General features: G+C 36.4%; 1 pseudogene; it reads right to left on the bottom strand.

Moving 5' to 3' along the window:
* Positions 1-4,704: 4,704 nt before the first annotated feature.
* LOC103735102 overlaps positions 4,705-6,315 on the bottom strand; it is a 3,343-nt pseudogene continuing 1,732 nt past the window's right edge.

Below are 6,315 nucleotides of genomic sequence, written 5' to 3'. Positions count from 1 at the left end.
TTCATGTCTCCCTTTTATATTTATTAGTTATTTATTTATTTCTGAATTTATGCTAACACGCTGAGCCAAATTAGTTCTGCCTATATACACATGGGCATGAAGTCATCAACTGGGAATGGAGAGTCTACCAGCGACATGCTCCTAAAGTAAAGAGACTCTGCCTCCTCCAGTGATCATCAGCTGCCATTAGTTTCTCATGCCTCCAAAGTGCACACATGACCAAGTGTATCCATACATACATGTGTGTATATAACACAAACACCACCAAAAATATAAAAAATACATTGTCTTTTGATTCATGAACATGAAATGTCTTCATATGTATTTGAATTTTCCTTAATTTCTTTTTTATTTATTTTTAGTTTATGTTTTTGAATGTTTTCACCTGAATGTATATAGGTGCACTATGTGCATGCAATGCTTGCAGAGGCCAGAAGATGACACTGGATTCCCTGAAACTGGAGTTACAGATAATTGTTAACCACCAAGTGGGTGCTGGGAAACACATCTCCTGGGTCCTCTGCAAGAGCAGCCAGTTCTCTTAACCACTGATACATCCCTCTAGTCCCTTTCCTTTAATTTTAATTATTTAAGTTGTGCAACACTGTTGAAATTTGTACTGATGTACACTTTATTTTGGCCTTTATATAAATGTGGGTGTTCTTAATTTCTTCAGGTTTTTTAATGCTATAATATAGATATAAGAACAGAATTTTTAGATTGATATTTTGCTTATAACTTTGCTGAATATGTTTACTACCATTAGTAATATATTGTGGTTTCTTAAATATTTTCATTATCTGATAATGGGTAATTTGTGATATATAAATGAGTGGTTTACTTTTACTTCATCTATGGGTACCTTCCTGTTGATACAACCTCCAATCACCCACTAATGCCATTGGCTCTAGCCTGTGGCCTTTCTATTCCCTCCGCTGAGTAACCTCAATCACTGTGACTCAATTTTCAATGGTCTCCAACTTCGTACTGGATAGGTGTCCATACCTGAACACCCAGAACATGTGTCTCCTGACACTAGCAACAACCTATGTCACGAAGTGGACATTACCTACATTTCACTTCCCTAAACAATGAAATAACTGTCCTAGGTCAGGACACATGCTTGTAAGATATGCTGATGTGTGCATCATTTCCTAGATCAAATATCAAGATGATCAGTGGTGGGGATCTCCCCCATCACCTCACATCCAAAGTGAGCTACCCTCTCACCCAGAGTGAATACTGTTCACACTGACTATCCCTTGCAAGATATACTGCCCCTCATGTTACCAGTTCCAGGGGTTTTTTTCTGCTCAGAATCAAGAGCATTGTCTACAGAATTGTTTCAGGTGTGTAATGACTTCATTGCATCTGCTTCCAGGTAACTTGCACAAATATACATGCAAAATTCACATGGGCTCAGATTCATCATTCACAGCTACCTTCAGTCTTTGTGGAAAAAACTCAGCAATTCTTTGAAAATAATCATCGTTTTAAACATTTTTTTTTTTTTGGTATTTGATTTAGTATTTTTTTTTTATGTGTATGAGTGTTATACCTGCATGTAGGTAAGTGTACCCATGTGGTGCAATGCCTGCGGAGGACAAAAGAGGCTATAGGATCCCTTGGAACTGGAGTTATGGACAGTTGTTAGCTGGTTTTCTGCAAGAACAGTGTTCTTAACAGCTGAGCCATCTCTCCAGCCCTCATTTTAAACATCTTAAATAAAATATTCCCTCTGGCCAGGCATAGTGGCACATGCCTATAGTCCCAGCACTTGGAAGGCAGAGCTCAGTGGATTTCTGTGAGTTCAAGGCCTGCCTGGTCTACGTAATGAGTTCCAGGCCAGCTGTGGCTGCAAGGGGACCCTGTCTCAAAAAGACCAAACCAAAAAAAAAAATGTTCCCTCTGTACAATTTTTAAAAGGTGATCTCACAGAAGAGAGAAGAAAACTGATGCTTTGTGGTTAGGAAAGTAAAATTTATAAAACACACACATACATACACACACACACACACACACACACACACACACACACACACCACAGTGCAGTTAGGTAAGAGCAATAAGATCTATAGTTCTGTACCAGACTGGATTTTTTTCTTTTTGAGACAGGGTATCACTATAGTAGGGTTGGGTTGGAACTCACTCTGTAGACCAGATTGGCCTGAACTCTCAGATATCCATCTGCTTCTACCTCCCAAGTGCTGATATAAAAGGCTTGTATACTGAATATCATAAAGGAGTTGAAATTCAGGAACAATAAAATGACTTTTCAAAAAAGTTAATATATTATATTGAAAAAAATAAATTAGAACAATCTTTTTACTTAATTTTACTGATAAGAGTTTTTCTCAGAGTGTAGTTCTTTAATTGGACAGATTTTAGAATATATATCATGATCTTGCTCAAAGTATTTGAGGTTAAGAGAATGAAAATGTCATGGTCAGTATTAATTATGCTCAACACACTGCAGAGTTGAAGTGTTCCATCAAATCATAGAAGAAATTCCTGACATCAGTGCATTCCCTTGAGCTATTTACCTCTAAACCATGTAAACAACTTGAAAATACTTCTGTGGGACAATGAGGTTAAAACAAGTGACCTTCAGTCAGGTCTATTTGAAAATCATCTTGCTGATTTGTATGTAACTGACTTAATTTTCCCAATTCTATTCCTATTCTGCTTATAAAATATAAAAGTGTAGTGTAATGGAAAAATGTATCTCTGTTATTGCTCATTTGCTTATGTTGTCCCCATCTCTTTTTACTGGAAAAGTTGTTCTCTCCTCTCCTGTCATAAGAAATCTTATTTCACTTGTTTAGATATGTTTAGAAGCAGCTAGGCTCATTAAAGTTCATTCTTAGGTGGCACAAATTTTTTATTCAAGAAAGACATAAGAAAGAATGCTTAATTAGTTCATATGTAATACATAAAAAGTTGGGACTGTAGATGGCTCAATGGTTAAGAGGACTGGTTGCTCTTGCCGAGGACCCAGGTTTGGTTCTAGCACCCACATGGCAGTTAACAACCATTTCTAACTCCAGTTCCAGGGGATGTAATGCCCTCTTCTGGCCTCTGCAGGTATTGCATGACATGAGTGCACTTACACACAAGCAGACAAAACATACTCATAAAACAATAAAATAATAAATAAAATATTTTAAAAACATACGTGAACAGTCTTGTTTTACAGTTGTAAATTTCTTTGATGAGGAAATATTTTTGTTTAAATATTAAGAATTTTAACTAGGTTTTTAAAACCTCATTTATACTTGAGCAACATCTTCATCTTTTATCAGTGCTATGGCCTTATCAATAGCTTTCGTTGGTGTAAACACAGGTTTTGGGAATTCCTAATGACCAACAAAACAAGCACAGGGATCCATGAATTAAAACTTGGTTTAATAGACATACAAAGTGTCAGATGTTGTGGGAAAATAAGTAAATTGCAGAAAAAAACTTAAAAAATGCTCAACTCTTTCTTTATGAAGCACATCATTTTAAAGTGCAGGTTGACAAACAAACTGAAGCTACTTCAGTTCAGAGAATTTGTGGTTGAAAATGAGTAACACTAACCATGAAAGTGTTATCAATTAGACTGTAAGTACTCTGTGTGAATACTGAGATGATTTGAATAATAAGTGTCCCACATATGCCTTCATATTTGAATACTTGGTCTCTGGTTGATGGTGTTCTTTGGGGGAATTTATGGAACTTTTAGAATGTGAAGTCTTGCTGGAGGAAGGACATCATTGGGGGTGGGTTTTGATAGTTTATAGCCTCACCTCCAGTTTGTTCTCTCTGCTTCTTATGAGTAGTTGAGATGGGTTCTCAAAACTTACTGCTCCTGCATCCATACTCCCCCACCATTATGGACACTCGCCTTCAGGAACCATAAGCCAAAATAAACTTTTCCTTAATTTGCTTCTGGTTGTGGTATTTTATCACTAAAACAAAAAAGTAACTAATACAAATATGTTCTTAAAAACAATATGTTTGAAGAAAATTTAAACGTCACATGAAAATATACAAAGAATCTCATGGCAGTGATGTTGCTTAAGAAGAGGTTAATTAAACCTTGGAATGTGCTTGAGGTTTAACAATGACATTAAATCAAACCTACCTTCACACATAATAATTTTAAAAAAGTATTTTAGTTATTATTTTCACTTTATGTGTATGAGTGTACTGCCTGAATGTATGTAAGCGCACCTGTGTTGTAGTGTTGTGTAGTGTCCAAGAAGGTCAGAAGACGGTGACAGATTCCGCTGGAACTGGAGTTACTGATGGGTGTTAGCAACCAAGTGGGTGCTCAGAACTGAACGATGGTTCTCTCTAAGAATAGCCAGTGATCTTAACCACTGAGCTATCTCTCCAGTCTTCATATATACTAATTTTCAATCCAAATATGTGTTCAATTTCCAAGAACTGTCTAATTACACTCCAATACTTAGGAAGATCCTTTGGTTCATTTCTGATGGATCCTTGTCCCTTAGATTTTAAAGTTCGTTTTAGGAGAAAATCTCCTTTGTGGAGTAATTTGCTTCAAATATCACCATCTTTTCATATTTTGATATTTGATTGCAAAGTTGTTCTTTTAGTGTGTGAAGACATACATTATCAAGTTTAATCCAATTTTCAGGGGATTATACCTATTTAAGAATGTTATAAATTAATTATTTCATTATTGTTTTTTTAACATTACTGCTTACATGTTTCTTGGAGTATGACTAAAATTCTTAGAGTATGAAAACCAGCAATGGGCAAATCATTATCCCCTTCATCAACAGAACTTCATCAAATACACATGTAGAGAAGAGAATAGTACAATACTAATACAGACAGGATACACAAGTAGTTGAGGCTTTGATTCTTCCCTCACTGGATTTTATTATGAGGGTGGTGAAAAGGATGGGAAAATAAGATACCAGGACTACAGCAAGAGCAAGGATTTTAACTAACCTTGAAATGATGAGTATCATCAATTTATTGATATGAGGGTCAATACAGGAAAGGCCATACAATGGAAAGGCATTACAAAAACAATGCCTGATTACGTGAGACCCACAGAAAGTTAACTTGAATGAGAACCCTGTATGAATCACAGAATGCTGGTTTCTTGGTACCTACACTCCTATGGTCATCTGGAGGCAGAGCTTCTTGGACATCATGGTATGGTATTGCAGCGGGTTGCATATGGCCACACAGTAGTCACAGGGCATTGTGGATATGAAAGAAATCTACCTTTTCAGTAAGACAGAGAAAATAAAACTGTGTCATACATTTATAACAGGAATTTCTTCTGTTTAGGGTTGCATATAGAAGCACGAGTGAGGAGTTATTTAAAGGGCCATGGGTACTTTACCAGTGGCTATACTACTGAAGAAAATGCCTCTCTTTTCCCCAGCCATCTTTGTGTATAGCTCCTTAAGGAGGATTGCAGCCTCATGAGTCCTTCTTCCCTCTATGAGAGGATGTTGGTTGACAAAATCTAGCATGTTTGTGCAGGTAATCAAAGCTGCTCTGAGTTCAAGCCTACAAGGGCCATGCCATACCCTGAAGACAGTATTTCATAATACTCACCTCTTCCTCTGGCTCTACCATTTTTCTGCCCCTGTTTTGCAATGTTTTGAGTAGGAACTTTTGGAGGAAACATTGTTGCATTTACAGTGAAAGTCACAGACTTTAAAATTACTTATATTTTTGTCCTACTTAGCTTTAACTGTCAACTTTGCATGGCCTAGAATCATCTGAAAAAAAAGTCTCAGTCGAGGGATTAGATTGGCCTGTGGGCATGTCTGTTCTTTGATCTCAGACATGAACTTCTCCATGAGAACCTTCACAGGTGTTTGTAATTGAATTTGAATTTATTTTTACTTTTGTTCTCAGCAGTTCTTACTTTCTTTTATAGTACAGTTTCCACTTACTCATGCATATTCCTCAACTATGTGTAATTCTATATTGTTGGTACCTCTTTGGAGCTCTTTTCGGGAAAGTGAGTTAGATCCTCAGTGCATAGTCATTGATTTGACCATAATATATGTGTATATATGAATGCATATATATCACATTCTAGAAAAGGTAGCGAGTAAAGGGGACACAGGGTGTGAACATGGTTATGGATAAGATCTTTTTAGATTTTAGAAATAGCTTTTTTAAGGAACTCATGATCTAGTAAGAGACAAAGATGTATACAATGCTATGTAAGGTATAACTCATACTGTGATATACAAAGAGATAAACGTGTTTTAATGATGAGTCAGAAAAAACAGAAGATTGTGGTCCTGAAAGAATACAGAAGGATACCTCAGG

Source organism: Nannospalax galili, unplaced genomic scaffold, assembly GCF_000622305.1.
Source record: "Nannospalax galili isolate Female #2095 unplaced genomic scaffold, S.galili_v1.0 scaffold177, whole genome shotgun sequence".
Lineage (NCBI taxonomy): Eukaryota > Metazoa > Chordata > Mammalia > Rodentia > Spalacidae > Nannospalax > Nannospalax galili.
Note: the sequence above shows the minus strand (reverse complement) of the source record. Positions and strands in the feature narration are given on the sequence as shown.